Source organism: Ictidomys tridecemlineatus, chromosome 6, assembly GCF_052094955.1.
Source record: "Ictidomys tridecemlineatus isolate mIctTri1 chromosome 6, mIctTri1.hap1, whole genome shotgun sequence".
Lineage (NCBI taxonomy): Eukaryota > Metazoa > Chordata > Mammalia > Rodentia > Sciuridae > Ictidomys > Ictidomys tridecemlineatus.
The window spans coordinates 70,517,939-70,539,449 of NC_135482.1; the positions used below are offsets into that span (position 1 = coordinate 70,517,939).

Here is a 21,511-nt window from a genome sequence, read left to right on the forward strand (position 1 = left end):
TTCCATATGTATCTGGCCTTTATTCCAACTCATGGGGCAATTATAAAGGCATATTCTCCTCTAAAAATTAAGTCAAACATCCAAAAAAACATATTCAAACCACTCATTTATATTCTCAATAGACTCGAGCAATTATATCAGATTATTTGGGGCCCTCTTTTAATTTTTTTTTTAATTTTGATGCTCTAACATATTTAGGTTCATAATTACCAGAACTTTGACATTATTCTGGGCCTGTCAGTGGGTATAAAATTGTGTTCGGGTCAGAAAAACCTCATGAGAATTTTAAACCTTTCACAAGTCTTCCATGGGAGCTTTGTTTATAAAGGATGACATTATGGGGAATTGATGTTGTTTTAACAGAAGGTTTCAGTTCTTGCCTTATTTCCTCTCTTCCCTATCTCTGTATTGTTGAATCTGCTAATGGGCTCTTTAGCAGGCTTTGGCCTGTTCAGTTGTTGAGCCAAGTCTCACTGGAGCAGGAAGTAAAGTTGGCCAAATCTTCTGAGGAGGCTTCAAATTGAGTCATGCTGGTAGGTCCACCCTAGTGTACTGGGGCCAGAGGAAGCCCCAGAAGCCTGAGCAGCCACATCACCTCCTCCCTCCCACTCCTGCTGGGTCAGTGCAGGCCTGTGCCTCTTATTCTACTCTATAGAAAGCTTTGTGAGAGTAACAGAAGTCTTCCATTTCCTGCCAGCATGTTCATGATAATAAATCTATTGCTGCAATATGCTCTACTTGATGATAAAATAAGTCTGGATGTGTGTGTGTGTGTGTGTGTGTGTGTATTAGGGAAAGGGCCTTGAAAGACAAATGGCTGAAGAAAATTTGAGGATGTGGTTAGATTTAGAACAAGCTCATTTTGGCATGTATATAACTTCTCATGTGTGGGATGATCTAAGGGCTCCAAGATCAGCATAACAAAAATTCAATTTCAAAATATGATGTAATATTTTGTGAAATCTTTCGGAGCATTCACTGCTAATGTACACTCAATAAATTATACACCTTTACTTGCTTATCTATTGAGCATATTCTCTGTGCTAGAAATCAGGGAATTGAGAGTGAGTGAAGTTAACCCACCTTAAGGAGCAAGAATGATGGAGAAAGTTATTGAAATGCAGAGTTGGAGTGTACCTGTTATTGAAGGATGAATAAGAGAAGCATATTCTTTCTTTCAATGGATATTTATTGACACTACAGAATTGGGAATATAGTCATGAATAAAAAAATCCAGAACCTCTGCCTTAATAACATTATATTCTAGAGATTAGAACAGAAAAGCATTAGTAATAATTACCCTAAGGATTTTAGATGATGCTATGGAGAAAAGACAAATAAAGACGGACAGAAATTCATACAAGGGTGGATTCAACTGAGATAGGCTAGCCAGGCAATACCTGGGGGAAGAGGAGTGAGCTCAGATCTGATTGACAGAAGAGGACTTCAGACAGAAGGCCACCTGCAGAAGGCCTGGCATTTTGGAAGAATAGCAAGGAGACCAGGGTGGCTGGAGCAGAGATCCAGATAAAGAAGTACCAAGAGAAGAAGACAGAGTGGAATGGAATGGGGAGACCATAATGTGAAAAGCTCTTTGGACTTTGTAAGGAATTCACATTTTGCTAGACATGAGATAGAAATATGTAGGGATTGACATCATCTGATATATCCATACAGGGTCTCTTTGCCTGCTATGTTAAGAAGGAACTCAAGGACAAAGCCTGCCAATACACTGTTTAAATGCCTATTGTGATAGTAACCCAGCCCTCAGACAGGCCAGCTAGTCATGGAAAGAAACTTGAACTGATTTTTCAAAATAATGTGAATATTTGATTTAAAAAAAAACATTGATTGTTGGCCATCTTGAGGTTCATATTCTTCATTCTAGCAGTCATTTCTAATTGGGTTTTAAGGCTACAACACTTTTTCACCCTTTGACCAGGAATCTTGGTGGGCTCCAAGGTTCATTTAAGAAATAGAGTTATAACCTAGGCCTAAACCAATGAGCAAATTTCATCCCTCTAGAACAGTTTCAAGGATGAACATGTGACTGAAACCAATCAATGGAATTCCAATTTTAGTGGATCTTGTGCCTTGGAAATACTCTTGTGAGATGAATACAAATGATCTGGTTTTGCTGTGGCCATCTTGTGTTGACATAGGGACCAAAAATTAAATTCACCAGCTTGATGTTTGCATACATTTTTTTTCTTTGCTTAAATTCAGGAGAAACATGCATAGGCTTTTATTTTTATGTTAATTTAAAAAAATATTTTCTTATAATGTTGAATTGAATAGAAAACTTTAAAAAATAGTTTCTCATGCTCAGATGCCATTGTGTTGAGAAAAAGCAGAACCAACAAAAAGACACTTAAAAAAATCCTTCTTCTTTATGGGGACAAAAATGCAAATTGTTGTAATATTAATAAAAGCTTAAACAGACAAAAAGCAAGACAAGAAATTTAAATGGAACATCCAGAATATGCAAATGAGAAAATTGCTTCTCAAATCATAAAGGGTTCTGCTTGACTAGCTTGGAACGCAAAAAGAGAAATGTGTGCCTTTTCTGAAATTAGAAACTATTGAAAATGCATCTAAATAAATCATTTTGATGATGGACCTTAAAAATTGCTTCTATGCTGAGACTCTGGTTTGATTTCATCTGACAAACTTAAGCTAAAATAATGGGTTGTTTAACTATTTACCCCATTCAAATACATGTCAACATCTCAGAGGTATTAACTAATTTATACCTCCTGTATTGTATCCTTATCAATAGCTGTTTTTAAAATTGTATAATAAAATTTAAATGTAACACACTACATACATATACCATATATTGTTAAACAAAATCTTGCAACAAGTATCTTTAATAGAATTTACTTGAGTTAGGTATAATTTCCAAATTAGGCAGCAGAAAAGTTCATGGTAGAGTTCATAGGCAGGAAGCATTAATGGACAGAAAATGGAAATGAGGAACAGACACAGCTTTTTTTGATTCCAGTTTGGCGATTGCACTATTTGGGCATGGTCTGAGCCTGTGATTGGTTGAAGCTCTTCTGCTGTGATTGGCTGAGACTCAGCTAATGTTTACAAAAAAATTCAAGCTTTTAGCTTGACTATGTACTAATAAGTTTATTACACAGGGATTCAGGTTGTGAAGTCAGTATTAGTTGTTTAGTTTCATGATATATAGCAAAACTGAAGGTTAATTTTAACCCCTTACCATTTATTAAGTTCACTCTAAATGTCAGAAATCTTACATCTTCTTCATAATCCTTATAACAAGCCTTCAATTATATCATATTTATAGATAATTAAATTAAGACAGAGAAATAAATTAATTTACTTAATGTCAATGCAAAACAATTGGGAAATGAGAGATTTGGAGGAAGTTTGTTGTTGGTTCATTTATTTACTTATTTTTGCTATGAATTGTACTAAGTGGTTTACATGTATTACTTCATTGAATCTTTATAGTGATCCTTTAAACAATAAGTAAATTTAAGAAGAAATAATAAAGATAAAGGCATGGTCTGTCTGACTATAAGGTCAATGATCTTAATAATATATAGGTTATTGTGTTTCTATTTGTCTTCTGAATTTCTCACTTGAGAATGTTTTCTAAGTTTAAAATAGGTTGTATTCTTGTTTCTCATTTATTAACTCTCAAACAAATGCAAAGTAGTGATACTACTTTCAAAATTTCAAGATAAGATCAAAGATGAGCATTTCCTGTAAAACAATAGTGTCAAAGTTGATGTGAGTCAGCTTTCAGGTTATAGTACATCAAGCTTTGACAGCCTTCAGATCCTTCCCTTTCCACAAAATATCATTCAGATATCCTGATACTTAGCTATTTGTATTGTGATTAATACAGCAGACATTGGATTGAGATGACTTGCATTAAGACTTTTAGTTTCATAAGTTAGTATTTTTTAATTGATTTTATTATTTTTTAAAAATACACAACAGAGGAACGCATTACAATCCTTATTACACACATAGAGCACAATTTTTTTGTATCTTTGTATATAAAGTATGTTCACATCAATTTGTGCCATTATACATGCGCTTTTTTTGCATTACAATTCTTAATATACATAGATACCACAATTTTTCATATCTCTGTTTGTATACAAGATATGTTGACACCCAATTCAAGTCTTCATACATGTACTTTGGATAATGATGACCATCACATTCCACCATCCTTGCTAATCCCCTTCCCCCTCTTTTTCCCTCCTACCCCTCTTCCCTATCTAGAATTCATCTAATCCTCCCATGCTCTCCCTCCCTACCCCACTATGAGTCACCCCCCTTATATCAGATAAAACATTTGGCACTTATTTTTTTGGAATTGGCTGACTTCACTTAGCATTATCTTCTCCAATGCCATACATTTACCTGCAAATGCTATGATTTTGTTCTTTTTTAACGCTGAGTAATGTAACCGGTCAATTAGGCCACCTCACAGGTCTAAAAAGGATTCTGACCACCTTAAAGTATACATAGTTAAACCTGTATCATCCTAGTCAAGTTTACAATTTCCATCACAGTAAACATGAGAAAATACAGTGGCAAATTCATTGCATGGAATTATTTCACAAATAGTATTAATAAAAGAAATATATCAAATGAGAGTTTTATCTCTTAAAAATCTTTGAAGATATATATATATATATATAAAATATATATATCATACACTTTTTGTAAACCTTCAAAAACAATTGTGGAGGTTAGACAATAGGACTAAACACTAAGTTTTAATAAATAAGAACTAAGATTACTAGTATTTGTGTCTCAGTTTTCAAATGGCCTATTTATATTATGGTGTATGAACAAATTCTAAATTGACATAAGACTAAAAGATAACTTGAATGAAGTATTAAAAGTAGGTTTTTTGTCATAGAGGATTATCCTTTTTTATTAAAGCAGTGCTTCTATCTTAGATGGAATTTTCAAACTTTTTTTATACAAGAGGGTTTTCTTTTTCTAAGATGCACATACTTTTTTAACTTATTGATAATATTTTATGTAATTTTTTGATAATACTGGGGATTGAACCCAGGAGTTCTGTATCATTGAGATACATCCCCAGGCCTATTTGTTTGTTTGGTTTTTGCTTTTTTAAAAATTTATATATGACAGCAGAATGCATTACAATTCTTATTTCACATATAGAGCACAATTTTTCATATCTCTGTTTGTATACAAAGTATATTTACACTAATTCATGTCTTCATACATGTATTTTGGATAATAATGTCCATCACATTCTACCATCATTTCTAACCCCATGCCCTGATCCTGTCCCTCCCACCCCTCTGCCCTATCTAGAGTTCTCCCATGCTCCCTCTACAAATCAGCCTACACTACAAATCAGCCTCCTTATATCAGAGAAAACATTTGGCATTTGTTTTTTGGGGGATTAGCTAACTTAATTTAGCATTATCTTCTCTAATTCCATCTATTTACTTGCAAATACCATGATTTTATTCTCTTTTATTGCTAAGTAATATTCCATTGTGTATATATGCCACATTTTTTTTTTTATCCAGTCATCTACTGAAGGGCATCTAGGTTGGTTCCACAGTTTAGCTGTTGTGAATTTTGCTTCTAAAAACATTGGTGTGGCTGTGGTTCCTGTAGTATGCTGCTTTTAAATCCTTTGGGTATAGTCCAAGGAGAGGGATAGCTAGGTCAAATGGGGTTCCATTCCCAATTTTCTAAGAAATATCCATACTGCTTTCCATATTGGCTGCACCAATTTGCAGTTCCACCAGCAATGTATGAGTGTACCTTTTTCCCCACATCCTCACCAACAATTATTGTTGTTTGTTTTCATAATAGCTGCCATTCTGACTAGAGCAAGATGAAATCTTAGAGTGGTTTTGATTTGCATTTCTCTAATTGCTAGAGATAATGAATATTTTTTTCATATTTTGTTGACTGATGGTATGTCTTATTCTGAGAAGTATCTGTTCAGGTCCATGGCCCATTTATTGATTGAGTTATTTGTTTTTTTGGTGTCTAGCTTTTTGAGTTTTTTATATACCCTAGAGATTAGTGCTCTATTTGATGTGTGAGGGTATTTATTTATTTTGAGACAGCGTTTCACTAAGTTGCTAAAGCTGGTCTTGGACTTGAAGTCCACCTGCTTCAGTCTCCCAAGTGACTAGGATTACATATTTTATGTATTCTGGAGACAATCCAGACAGAAAGAAAAATTACAATCAAATTATTATTTTTTGTATTTTACTTGCTAAAATGTTTATAACTATTCTAGAAAGAAATACCATTGTTATCTTTTCTTCCAATCATACTCAAATAGTGTCTTTTAATTAAAAAGATTATAGCTAAGATTTAAGACTTGATAAGTATTAGATTCTCATGAGGCTAACAGAATTCGAACCCCAGCTTGGGGTCTCATGTTTGGTATGGCTTCTTAACTGTATCTCTTTCCTAGCCATATTTATTGCTTTTGTTGTTTGTAATTTTCCCTGTCCTTTCAAAACTTGTTATCTTTTGAGATAACCAATAAACAAATTCATCAACATTCAAATGAAAAAACATATTAGTGGTCTAATATCAGCTTCATATTTCTAGGGACTAGAAAGCTAAAAATTAACACAAGAAATAATAATTGTGTAATTTCAGGATTACACATTCCTCTACAAATATTTATTGAAACTCTAGAGCCCTAAGAGTGAACAGTGGTTAAAAGCACAAATTCTAGAGCCAGTGTGCCTGGTTTAAATTTTAATTCAGGGTCTACCACTTGCCATCTATGGATGATGTTGAGTCAGTTACATGATTTTCTTGCTCCTGTTTCCTCACCTGTATAAGTGAAGATAATACTAATCTCATGTATATAGAAGGTAGTTGAAAGGATTGAATGAGTTGTTGTAAGTAAAAGAATAGAGCAGTGCTTGCCATGTGCCAAGGGTTCGGTCTACAGTACTTAGCTATTATCCTTATCATTGTTTATGAGGATGAGCCCAATATGGTTCCTGCCCATATAGTGCTAATGAGAGATATTTTACAGAGCAGAATTGATTTTCATGAAAGAATTATTATGTTCCAGGTACAATAGTAATCATTTTCTGTTTATTGTATTGTTTATTTCTCATAATAACTATGTCAAAGAAGGTTTATTCTTTCTGATTTGGAGGTGAGAAAATTAAAGCTTACAGTGATAAAGTAATTTTTTCAGAGGTTCAATTAGTAAGTGAGGAAATCATAATTCAAACCATATTTCTGTTCACTTCAGTACACAAACCTGGTCATTTAGAGAGCCATTTACTGAATAGGAAGGTGGTATATCATAGTGGTTGAATTCTGAAGTGAGCATATGAATTCTTGGGCAATTTAATTTCTCTGCGCTTCAGCTTTCCCAATTATAAAATGATGATTTTACCTGAAAACAGGATTGATATAAAGACTGGATGAGATAAAATGTATTTAATTTGTACAAGTGCTCATTTTTTTTTAATTCATTAAAAAACTTGAACGGTACAAGTAGTATCTATTCTCTTTCTGACCTCATGTCAAAACCAAGTTCCTATAAATTATGGTATAAGTACCAGATGGCTATTTGGCTAGTTGAAGAAAATTAGACTTTTACTGTTAGTCATCTATAAAGACCAGAACCTTCTAGGCAGAGCTGATGTTCACCACTACTATGAACATATCTTTCATTAAAAAGTTGAAATATAAGGCATCAGTACCAGATGGTAAATGGTTTACTGTATGGAACCCAAATGTCTATAAAGTACATATTGGGGCTTAGAGCATTCTGCAAATGAGGGTCACCCTAGCTAGATGCAGAGTGGTCTCAAATAGGAGGGGCATTTGTATCTGTGTGCACATCTCCTGATGCTGGCAGGGGTGGGGAGTGGGGCTCAGCATCAATATGGGTGATAAGGGGAGATTGGCCAGATGGTGATGATAACAGAATGCTGGGTGGGTCCAAGTTTCAGGCTGTCTGGGTATAGACTCAGCATACCCAGACTCTTGCTGGCAGTCAAAAACTACAAGTGAATCTAATGACTATCAGTTTAATAAGGCAAGAGGCAAGATTTCTGTCTTATAGTTCAGACAGGGACATCTTTTTAAACTACTGACAAAAGAGAGTGACGGAATATTTTAAAATTATTTATTGAAAAATACTATATTAAAGTTTTATTTCCAATTGTTAAATATTCTTGCATATACCTAAATATGGGTATTAGACCATGATGCAAGATTAGCATGTCTCATATGGGTTTAAAACACATTTCTTCAAAGAAGAATAATCTCTTTAAAATAATCTCTTTAAAAAACTCAGAACTTTAATGGTTTCTTAGGCAATTTGTGGAAGTACTGGTCAGAAAGCAATAAAGCACTCTGCTGTCATGTATGTAAAAAGTAAAACAACAACAAAAAAACCCTAAAAATACAGCAAGAAAAATTGGTTTTATATCATAATGGGAACGTCATTTTAAATTATTGAATAAAACAAGCAAGGTAGGAATCTGTAGCTTCAAAGAATACTCTAAAATTGACAAGGGCTGATAGTGAGTTGTTAGTTGTTAGGGTTCTCAGAGAAACAGAACCAACAGGTGATATATATATAAAATCATTTCTCTCTATCTGTCTCTCTCTCTCTCTCTCTCTCTCTCTCTCTCTCTCTCTCTCTATATATATATATATATATATATATATATATATATATATATATATATATATCAGACTGACAATGATGGAAAGCTGGAGAACTGGAGGAACCAGTAGCTGCTCAGTCTAAGAAGCTGGAGCCTCAGAACCAGAGGAACCAATGATGCTGTCCTGGTCCAGGACAGAAAACCTGGAAACTCCCTGGAGAGTCACCAGTGAGAACCTGCTCTGAAGAGTAAAGAAGTTGGAGTCTCATGTCCTCATGCCAACACAGCAGCAATGGAACCCACTCCAAAGAAGGATGGGGATCCTCTCTGCTGCTGCCTCCTTGATCTTTCACCTTTTTGTTCTGTCCAGGCCCCTAACATATAGGACTGTGCTATCCACATTTAGGGTGGGTCTTTCCCTCAGTTTGCTGTCCCTCGTGTCAGGGTCAATGATTCCTAGAAGCACCCTCCTTGACACACCCAGAAACCTCTTAATCTTGAGCATCTCTGAATCCAATCAAGTTGACAATTCAGATTAACCACAGTGAGTTTATTGAAAAATTTTCACATAACTTGTCTTTGTCTGATAATATTATCTCTCCCTTTCCCATATCGAGTACTAAAGTGGTTCAATTCCCATTCAGGGTTGACAAGTTTGCACTTGGTCAGTAGTTCTAAGTGGCAGAAAGTGTATCATTAGAGGGAGAGATTCAAACCAGTCTTAGAATGATCTAGTTTTCTGAACCCAAATTTGGATACCTGGATAGACCATGGTTCCTCGATTCTTCAAGTATCTACACAGATCTCCAACTCAAGAAGCTCATTCTAATTTAATCTGGAGGCCAGGCTGTCCAACAGTAACACTATCATGCAGCAAGAGCTACCAGAGGTGGCCAGAAAAGACAACCCTCTGCCCTTTAGGAGGAGGGAATCAAGGCTGAGGAGAGTCTTAGCTCAGTCTTGGAAGAAAATGTCTTTTCTTCTCAGGCAGTCCTTCCAGCTACAGGAAGGGCCTTCCAGGTCAACATAGGCACAAAAACATGAAACTGTTGGAGAACGTAGTCTGCCACACAACTGGAAAATTTGGTCTTCTCTGGGCATATGCACCTCAAAATTTTTTATTTGTCAACTTTGGAATCTGATCTATCTTGATGTTCTGTGGTCCCATCCAAGTGCCTTGGTTCTACTAGTCGTAGGACTCCTGCAACATAGCAGATTGGTTTTCTTCATGTGAGGGAAGAAATTGCTTTGTCCTTTTTCTTCTTAATAAACATGCCAACTTTGTTCCATTTGTGGTGCTCACCTCCTAGCCTGTGTTCAATTTTCTCGGTAAGCTACCTTTGCAAATAAACCAGGGACTGAATCACAGCGATCGCAGGCATGAGATGAAAGGAGCCACGCGCATTAAGAGATTCCTTAAAGATCCAGCCAGCCTTCATTTCCTCTCACGATGGGAAGCTTTGGGCCTCTACTGACCAGGATGTAACCACAACAAAACAACATCTCTCTGTGTGTGGGTTTTAAAAATAAACCCAAGTGATTTGTACATACAAATGGCTTCTCAGAAAAAGGAGTGTGGAAAAGCCAAGTTGGAAAAGAAAACAAACAATACTTGAAACCTTTCCCTCTTTTCTTTCCCAACAGGTTTTCTTTCTCAGAACTCTTGTCTGGAAAACTCATCTATTGTTGCTTTGCATACTGAGTAAGTCCAACTCCCCCTCCTCAGGGTTTGCTTAGGATTCTAATGATATTATAGATGGTGCAGATATAACAGAGAGAGGCTAGAATCTGGAGCCCTTGCAAAGACAACTGAAAACTTCCAGGCTTTTAAAAACTAAATGCAAATAATATGCATTTGCTTTCTTGGCTGCATTATTGACAACATAAACGACTCTTTGGAGGCTTGCAAGTTGGGGTCAATCATGTCATCTTGCATTTTTTAGGAGAGTTAAATCAACTGATTAATGATAAAAGAATATAGCCACTCACTTGGTGCTTCATTTGCATAGCTTATCAGTAGGAGATTTGTTAGTAATTTGCATAATCTACTGCCTTCACAATTAGGATTAAGAGGAGAAATCATCAAAGGCTATAAACAATGGTTAACAGCTGAATCTAGTATAGAAGGGAAGTTAGATATCTAGAGTACCATCATTAACGAAATTTTTAAAAAATTATTAAACTGACTAGTCAGTACAAATTTGCCAAGTTATACAGCCTTCACATTTTAAAATGTTTAGATTTTATAATCATCTTTGAATGAAGTCAGTATTCATAGGCACTTGTGAAGAGTAAATAATTAGGTCAAAGAACTAGTTGAGACATACTTTATGTTCAAATTTAATTTGCTACAGAAGATGCTTTTAACTTATAAGAATCTCCAAGAACATGAAAATTATAAATTACAAGGCATTTATGCTAAAATGACATATTTATAGGAGATAGTGCTGAAAGCACTAAAATATCTCCTTAAATAATAAATGCTTCAGTGGATGGCCCAGTTATTTTGTTTATACAAGTATTAGAACTCTGACAAATGCACGATTATTCTTCCAACTACTTAGATAGTTATCTTTATAATTTTCAACTAATATCTTCAGAATAGTGTTGAGGTAATAAATAATGGCTTTATAAGTCAATCAACATTTAAAATTTTGCTGTTATTTCTGATGTTGAGAAGTTGTTTTAAAATTGGTGAATCCAGGGGAAAACCTGAATAAACCATCTAGCTTCTTTTGTTTTCAGTTACTTGCTTTTATTGCCAATTTTGGGAGTCAGAGAGCTAAGCAGTATTTCTCCATTGGTGTTGCTATTGGTAACATCTCTGACTTATTGTCGTATTTGCTTCAGTATTTTCTTAGAAATTCAAAGGTTGCTTTAGCCTATCTCAAACTGGTTAAAAACACCTACCCTTGACTTGGGTCCAGTGTTATCCAGTGGGTAACTTTCTGACATCAGAGGGCCAAAACCCTAACCCTATCTCACACCTACTCAGCCATTTTCTGAACAAGGCCAATGAAAAGCTATAAATTTGTTCAGGCATGTGTAGACCACCATTACGACCCCTTTCCTTACTCCAGGCATCTTTACCCCACCCCCTACCTTAGGTAACCCTATTTTCTTCATCCCATGAACACCACTAAAGTCTATTTACTGGGAAGTGGATTTGAAGTGGATTTGAATTGGATTTGAGATTTGGAGCTGCCACCTTGTCTCAGGACAGGTGCTGCATGAGTAAAATCTCTTTTGCAAAACTTGTTTTGTTTCAGTGATGGGCATTCTGTATTGTGGACAAAATGGGCCTCATTTGGTAACACGGGGAGAGCAAAAATACTTATGTGAAATGAAACAAAACATCAAAATAGATTAGATCCTAAGACTTTTAAATGAATTGTTATTTTTCTTTTAAGATGGAAGATGTTAAATTTTCTAGTCACATAGCAGTCAAGTTCTCAATTGATACATTATACCTGTATCGGCCTGGAATTCCCTTCCAACAGCCCTAATCTTTGCTTCTAAACCTTTCTTCTTGCAAGACTAGGCTAAGAAAGTTAACTCTTTTCCCTACAAAGGATAAAGAATTGTCTTATCTTGCACCTTCATAGTAATTTCACCATACAATTATACTGTAATAATGTGCCTATGATGTTGTTTTTCCTAGGACTCACTTTATAAAATCATTAGGTTTTTCAAATGAAATATTTTCCTAATTCATAATCTTCAAGTTCAAGGAACATGTTGGCATTAAAAAAATGGAAATTTTATTGTAAGCCTTTATGCACCTTTTTTGATTAGATTCACAGAAACTTGAATTTTGGCTGCATATGGCATTTATTTAAAAAATATGCTTAAGAATATAATTTGGTAGTTAAAAAATACACTGCAGATTTTGAAAAACTAGAAATAATTTTCTAAAGATTTTCATTTTTTTCTATTATTCATACTGGTAAAAATAGAACTAATTTAAAAAGAATAATTATGAATATAACTTGTATCTTTTTTATTTAAAATGAAAATGATGGATTCATTGAATTGATCGACTTTTCATAGAAATATGCAGAAATAAGACATTGTATTTAGAGTCTACCTGGTAAAAGTAAGCATTATAAAAATGCCTTTTGTAAATTAAAAAAAAAACTCTTACATTTCCCCCTCCACGATTTGCTTTCTCCAGGTCTTCCAATTTCAGTAAATCATCAAGGTCCTGCCAGTTGCTGAATTTAAACCCCAGGAAGCACCTTTGATTTTTCTTTCTGTACTCCCCACTTAGTGAGATGCTCCCTTTGTTTGGCACAGTCTTCTTACAGATCTTGAAGGTTCCTTGAGTGTTGGCCTCTTTGTAGAACACTGCAGACCACTGAGTCTAAATTAGTGCTCCTGTGCCTTCATAGGCACTCAGAGCATTGGGTCACCTTACACTGCCTTTTTTTCCCCCTTGCACTTTGACACCATCTGAAATTATTTTGCTCATTGCTATGATTACTGTTTTCTATTCTATCCCACCCCCAAAAATAAGGCCACAAAAAGAAAGACCTTTGCATGCTTGCTCTCTCCAGGACAAGCTTAGTACAATGTTTGTGTCTAAATCTTACTCGAAAATATATTTTCAGGACAGATTTTTTAAACATTTATTTCATTCAGCAAGTGCCTCATTTGTGCCTAGTACTGTGTGAGGCAAAATTAAGTGACATCAGTAGTGAAAGATAGACACTTTATCACTTTCAACTGACCCAGTGAAGTTAGACACCTTGACATACACCTTGACATATTCCTTTCTTCATTCTCATCTCTATCTCCTCTCTGGAACCTTGCACCCCAGAAGTTGGTCCACCAGGATGGAAACAGCACTGGCTACAGGAGTTAGATGAGATTGTGACTTCCAAACTGTGACCTTCGACAGGTTGTTTAGACTCATAAATGTTATTTCTTCATCTGAAAAAAACAGAAAAAAAAGTTTTAAAGTTTACTGGTTATTGTGAAAACTGAATATAACAATGAATGTTTCAATAAATATACTTAGCACATTACTGGCTTCCAATAAATGAAACTTTTATTACTATTATCTCATGAAATGACCTGATATCAGTCATACCCCAAGCCAACTTTCTTTTAAATAGTGTTTGCATAGGACCAATTTTCGAAAGAAGAATTGGCAACTGGACAGCATGCTGAAATACAACACGTAGTATATTTTTAAAGGTCTGGTTCCTTTCCTTTCCTTAAGAATAAAGCAAGCAATAATCATGATGCTGATTCATGTTGCTTCCTGAGGTGGCAGCCAGACCCATGGCAGGCCTGGAGGCAGCAGTCTGTCAGTAATGCCCAATTAGTAATGAACTGCAGTCATGTCAGAAAAGTGTGCATCAGTTCACAGTGGGGAAGGGGGAGTGGTGAGGTCAAGTAGCTGGCTGAGGTGGTAGTAGCCAGGAGACTGAAGCAGAGAGAAAGAATGGTCAATTCATTGCCATCCAAGAGGGATTTAAACTATACCTATGTTACTAAGAAAAATGTCTAGAGCTGAAAGAATGTCTCTGAGGCCACAGGACCAACCAAAAGTAGAAGCTGAAGTCATCAGCAGTGGAGTCGATGTTGTCATTGAATAAATTAATATCCAGCAGGACTACTATAATTTACTGCCTGATAGATAGCCTTTCTTTATTTAAAACAAACTCGTGTAATGAGTAAGTTGCTTTGACAAAAGGATCTAAAGCAAATTAAGTTCCATTTTTTTTTTTTTAGGTTTAAATCACCTCTTCTTTACTTTGTTCTCTGATTAGGACTCCTAGCAAAATAACAGTGTCAAGAACACATAGTCACCAAGAGACACCAGCACCCAAAGGCATGTGAATGTGACTGTGTTGGGACGAGGGGTGCTTTTTCTTATAGCTACCTCTCTGATCTCAGGAGAACTTGAATCCACCTCCACATATGTGACCAGATACCTAAAGATTAATCCACTCTTTTTTTTCCTGTTCTGACTGGCCTTGGGATCCCGGTTCTCCTCTACATTTGAGCTGTTGCAAGGGAACCAGAAAGAAATTTCTTTTTCCCTGAAATGGCCCAATGCTGAATTTCTCCAGATTGACTAACACCAACACCAAGAGGATAGTTCGGTTTAAAAACAAATCCAGGTTTAGTTCAGATTGAATCTAACTGGACTCTAAATTAGACTTGGTTTTTTTTATAGCCATCTAATGTCTTCCTTGGAGCTATCCCCCAAATACAAGGGATATGTGGAATGGGGAGTCTCAGTATGACCGTAGCAGAAACAAGTTGCCCTAGGCTTCCCAGTCTGGCATGCCCAAACCTCTCCAAATACAATGGGGAGGAAACAAGTTTCAGAGTGCTTCATGCCCCATGGAAATTACCTATAACTATGTTTTCAAATATGATAGTTACTAACCACAAATGACTCTTAAAATTAAATTTTGAATTAATTAAAATAATTCAGTGCCTCAGTCACATGGAGAGATTTTCATGTGCTCCTAACCATATGTCCATGTATATCACAGATATAACACATTTCTACTAGCACAGAAAATTCTAGCAGATATTCATAGACACCAATATTTCATTGAAGTATGGTTTTGCTCTACCTATGTGAGCGTTCATATTTGTGGTTATTTTAACAATACACATCTTTCTCTCTTGTTTTGCCATTAGTAAGTAATGTATTAACCAAGGGTGCATTCAGGAGAGGTAGGATTATATCTTGATAAGAGTACTACTTGGTTTCTTAAGCCAAAAGCCAAGTGGTATCTTAGTGTTTCCAATAGTCATGTGTTGATTGGTTGAGTAAATGGCCTATTTTCGATAGCTGCTTAGCACCTTATATTTCCCCTTGTGTAACACTCCCAGGTTTATAGATACACTTAGCAATCATCCTAACTAAACTGTGAGCCTTATGAATGTAATTGCTGCTTCTCTCCATTTTATCATTGTAGCCTCACCATCCAGGACTGCGCCTGGATGATGATTATTTGTATAATAAATATTTGTTAAACGAGTGAGTGAATAGATGTTAACTTTCTATGTGTCATTCACTCATGGCTACAAATGACAACTTCTTGGGGTTAGTATGGGGACTCTGTGAAATCATGTCATAAAATATCTGACAGGGTCTTGACAATCTGATAGGTGCCCCAATACCACTACTTCCTCTTTCACCCTCTGATCACTGGAAGGCTGGGTCACTTGGATCCCCAGTTTCAGAGACTTATGGTCAAGCTGACAGTTTCTTTGGGTCTTAGCAGTTGTGCTTCCTTCCCTTTGATCAAAAGCTTGGCTTAAGTTGTTAACTACAAGGGGAAAAAGTCAAGAGTTCAGTTCTGTTATTTGGCACTGAGGCAGCATTCTCTGAGGGAACAAAGTACTAACTCTGGGTAGTTAGCTTCATAATTCATTCTAGAAATCTCTTCAAGACTAAAATTCTGGCCTTTTACCAACCATCTGGTTCATTCAGATTTCTCCTATCTGAAGGCAAAACCATGCCAACAATTAGGTGTCGAAACCTTTCCTAAAGTTTCCTGGACGTGAATTCGTCCTGCAGGGCCAGTTCAAGGGAGAAACTTGGAATGAATGGAACTTTAGGCTGGGTATTTAAAGTCATTTTCTTTCCCTTTGCTATGAGCTTTCAACTTTCCCCTCAAATGCTAGCTTTGTATACTTTAGAGGTGGGAGGGATGACAAATTTGTGTTTAGCATAGAGGCAGTTAATAGAAAAGCCAATTCTGAGAGGTACAAAGGGAAAGGAAAAAAAAAAAAAGGAAGGAAAAGACTGAGTGTTTTGCAGTGTGGTTCCAAGTATTATGGCACATGGAGCATGTTGTGGAAACATTTTTAGCAATCTGCTGATGGCTATTACTAAAAGGGGAGACTGTGTTAAAAAATCAAGTGTCGGGTTGTCCTTTGCAGAGAGTTAATAAAGAGAAGGAAGTGAAAGGCTGCTCATTATTTTTAACAACCCTGCTTCCCAGCAGAGTGCCTGTATCTCCCTTCCTTTACGTTCCGCTTTCTTCCAGTTCATTATAGCACAATAAACTCCTCCTTAGAAGGATGGCTTTGTTCTAAAGCAGAGTTCATCAAGAGGCTCAAAGTCCCAGACTGACCGTTGTTAATCACTGTTCCAGTGCCAAGGTGATGATGCAAAGATGAGCCCAAGACGTTACCCACAGAGCTGTCACCAAACCTGACTGCCCTTAACTTCCTTCTCAGCATGTCTCTATCACTACACGCATTCAGCCTTCAAATGCCTCATTGTTGCTTGGTGGGTGATGTAAGTTCCAGCCATTCACAATAGTTCTCACTTTGGTAAACCAGAGACACCACAGTGTGGTGAGAAGTGGCTTTCATTCTTGAAAATTTATTGCAGATGTGTCCTTATATCACAAACTAGTCTTTCTAGTTTTATTAGTTCAATATATACTATTTGCATATATAAAATGTCTATTTTACTCATTTAGAATGAGGAGCTTTTTGTGTTATATCATTGGCTATTGATGGCCTGAGATCCCATAGACAAATCATGAAAAACTTTATAAAATGTATAATAAATTCACTATTATACATGAGATGAAAAAGTAAGAAGCCATCCTTCATCCTTCACTAAAAGGTGGCAGTAAGGTATTCCATCTAGGTATTAAATGTTTGTAAGGCACTATGACAATGTAAACCCACAGACACAAATAAGGATACACACACACATAGGCCCCCACCACTCTGAATGAACATTTCAGTTCCAAACTCTATGTTGGGAATATCTACTGGTTTTTGTTTTTTTTTTTCTTTACAAATAGGGACCAAATGGACTGAACTTTAGAAAGTCCTTTGAACTTTGTATTCAAAAGTCCATGTGTTTTGAAAAGGAGATAAGCATCCTGGAGAGGGCCTGGGATGGGTAAATGCCACCTGATCTTGAGTGTGGGGTTGGAGCAGCAGCAATTTCTCTGAACTGAATGAAGCTGAGTCCCTTGGACATTCTTTAGGCAAATCCATCAGAGATCTACCTATTTATAAACTCAGGAAACACTCTGCCTGGTTTACTTGTGTTTCCATATAAGCATATGTGTTCTTTCAAAAAATAAATGGGTCTTTTTACCAAAAGTACAGACAGCCCCTTACAAAAAGCCCTGCTAAAAATGCAGTATATGTTTATTCATTAGCTGTCAGGCACTTCTGGGCTCAGTACCCACACACACAGGCTGTTTAATGTGGAGTTTAATAACATTTATGTAGCACCGTGCCGGGGACTGTCTTAGTAGAGAAATATCCATCCTGACAAACCACACTGTTTTGCTTGTCTTCATCCAGGAGAGGAAAATAGGATTGCCCCTGCCTTATCTCAATACTGCCACACTATTGATAAAAAAAATAATGCACTTTACTGTCATGCTAGAGAGTGAAGAAAGAAGCCAGCCAGCCAATTTGAAAGAAAAATGAACATATTTTAGATTTCCCCAAAGGCCAGTAGAGATTCAGTTAGAGCTATTTTTACTCCCTCCCCAAATGATTTAACTTTGTCTCCTGACAACGATCTAGGCTTGTTTGATCTGTTTAGTTTGGAAGAGACAAACTTGATAAGCTGTTGAGCAGAAAACTCATTAGGAAAGAAAGGGTTCATTGGATTGCAGAAAAAAATAACAGAATGAACAAAGAAAAGAAAGCAAATGTTCTATTCTTTCATCAGCTGCGCTCATACTGTGCAGGAGGGAGTTACCAAAGTCATTTCCCCAACCATCAGGCTCTCTAATTGACCTATTATTAGAATCCATAGGAAGATCCTCACAAGTGGCCCTGACAACTCATTCAAAAAGCTGATGATATGAGAGCATGAAGGGCAGTGAGAAATAATATGGACCACACCTAGCCTGAGGGGCTATAGAAACATCATGGAGGGGGGCAAGGTGGTTAATCACATTGATATCTGAACTACCCTATTAAAGATTTCTAAACTGAGATGCTTAGTTGCATTACCATTTCAGGATGGCTTCCCTAAGCTTTGTGGTATAAGTGTGCAGTATCCTAAGTATGTGCAAACACATGCTTGTATTTTTGTGTATGTGCATGTAGCAATGATTCCATAAAAGGGTAGAGTGGAGAAAGTAAGAATTTCTTTTGCATAAAGCTTTGTTTGGAATTAAGCAGATAAAACTATTAACAGTGGATTAGATATACTATCCTCTGAAAGCCTCAGTTTGCTCATTTCTAAGAGGCCACACGAACCAGCTCATGGGGGTAGTTATCAGTATTGAGTAAGAGGATGTATGTAAAACTTGTTTTATTCTATATTTGGGAATAAATGCATATTAATTCCTTTTTCACTGTTCTGAGACCTACTCTGACTAGAGACCCCCTTCTGCAACCTATTCAGGAAAAAACAGAAATCCACAATAGACTACTAACTAGGAAAACAAAATGCTTAGTCAGAACTAAACACTGTATCTGTGTCTTAATACATATATAAAGAAGACTGGGATAGGGAAAATGATAGATGTATATTTAGCAAATAATTATCTTTCAGTTTTGTTATCTATCTATTAGACTCTGGATTATTTGGGCTGCTGTACGCGGCACAATAGGCACATATTGCTGGTAATAAACCTAGATTTAAACTAAAAATAGATTTTTTAACATCTCTATCTCTTTTATCCTTTTGTTGTCAAGGCTATTGAGCTAATAAGTTGAAAGTCTTCAACAAGGAGGGAGAATTCTTAAAAATAGATAATGTTATAATAAAATTGATAATGTTAAAAGCCTCAGGGAAATATGTTACTTTAATATGCTTTCCAGATAAATTGTTTAATAGGTATATAAGAATTATTGCTCAATTATCATAAAATTCCTATGGAATTACATACTCTATGCTAATCAGCATGAGCTCATTTTGGCCCACATGTTATTACAGTGAATACTTCAGTGTTGTGGTGAAGGGTCAGACAAGACAGAGAAACAAATGATGTAGTAATCAGGAAGCCCAAACCATGAACAAGAGAAGCTAAAGACAACAATGAGTCTCATCTGGGAAAGAAGAGAGAGGTTGGGGGTTTGTGCACTGAAACTTCTTTGTATTTTATTTAAAGCTTCACTTCATGAAAATGTGGCAATACCATTTCCATCTCCAAAAGAATCAAATCATAGCTTTGGTGAGGAAGGAGTAAATGGAAATCGCAGAAAGATCATTTTCTTCCTGGAACAATATAAAAAATTTGGCTGCCTTTTCTGGCAAAGAAAGGTTAAGTTACATTTCTTTTTCATATAATATATGGCCTTCCTATGAGATTAGTCTTCAGGGATATGAACCAACATCCTTTCCCACCCTTACGAACTGTCAGGTTACTTTATTTGTTTTGAGTCTGAATTTGCTAGAAGTTATCCATAGAGATGGGCTAGCAGTAGGGTACCACACACAATCACAAGTCACTTAATGCAAATACAGTTCTTTGTGGACTGACTGCAGCCTGTCATTTTCCAATCTCATCCATAAGTAGTCAAACAACTTGAGGTTACATTCATATATCTGATAATCAGGGTCAGGTCTGAATAGCATCTTAATGAGAATTCTTTGGGAAAACACAAAAACAAAACAAAACAAAACAAACAACAACAACAACAAAAACCCCTTACCTAGAAACTGATGCTAAATAATTTGGACATTTCCCAGTAAAATTGAACCCATGGAGGAGGATATGTGATCTTCTGGCTAAGTGAAATGGAACTAGATCCTGGTTCATTTTTACTTGTTAAGAATTCCAAGTCTTTTCATGCTTTCTGCCAAAAAAAAAATAGCAATATCATCTGAAACTTATTTCAAATGGTTATCCATATTCAAACATGAGAAAATCCCACATTTTTCCCACATTGGTCCATTGCTATTGTATAAGTGATGTACTTCCTTTTTTTTTTTTGTCTGTAATGCTTCTAAGTTTTATAACATGATGTTCCACAGAAACCTCCTCACATACCCTGTTCATTCTGAGTTCCCTGTCAATAACAATGAGCAATACATCAATGAGCTGTTTTTCTACTAGTAACTGACCTTTAATAATAAATATTGTGCATTACAGACTCATATTTAGAAATCCCATTGCATATAGTCCAATAGTTCTGTCATAAAACTGTGTCATCAGTTTGACTTATTTATCAATCTCTGGTAATCCTAGTATGTAGATACAGGCCTGCCATATCAATGGTCTTAATGAGAACCAGTAGAATGAATGAATGCATTCATAAAAGCATATAAAGCTAATAACTTTATTTAAAATGCTGTTTCATATCTCACCACCAACGTTGTAAGCACCCTCTCCTGCAAAAAATGTGTGTATGTGTATGTGTGTGTGTGTATGTAAATATATGTATATACTGCCTGATGACTTACTGTTTAGTTGGTGAGCAAAGATATAAGTAATAAATATTAAAAACATTATCACAAAGTTAACATTAGAGAAAAACTAAAGATAGTATGTGGGAGTTCAGGAGAGAAAGAGACAATGGATGACTAGAAATATCAAGAAAGCTTCTGAGAGAAGGTCATTAGTGAACAGAGCATTGAAAAATAGTATGAGTTTGCGTGGTGAGAAGGGTTAGAAAAAGGATCCGCATAGACTTGATCTGATTGGACTGGGTTCAGATTTTACCTCTGTCTAGTAAATTTGGTCATGGGCTGTGGATGAAGTTACTTAATCACTCTGGGTAAAAGAAAGATGATAATAGATTCTATCTTTCAGGGGAGTTGTGAGGCTCACTCAAGTTGGTCTTTGGATTTTCCTTATTAAGGCTCAACATCAGAGCAGAGCAATTTCTAGTAACTGGTGATCTATCTACTTCTCGCCTCAAGAGCAGAACTTCTTCAGGAAAATGCAGTATTGGCA

At 36.0% G+C, this 21,511-nt stretch overlaps 1 long non-coding RNA gene across 1 annotated transcript in view; it reads left to right on the top strand.

The window, feature by feature from the left end:
• LOC144364863 (uncharacterized) overlaps nucleotides 1-9,934 on the top strand; it is a 40,792-nt gene extending 30,858 nt beyond the window's left edge. The window contains exon 3 of the long non-coding RNA XR_013422963.1: nucleotides 8,734-9,934. This is a non-coding gene — a long non-coding RNA (uncharacterized LOC144364863). The remainder of the gene's footprint in view (nucleotides 1-8,733) is intronic.
• The last annotated feature ends 11,577 nt before the right edge of the window (nucleotides 9,935-21,511 follow it).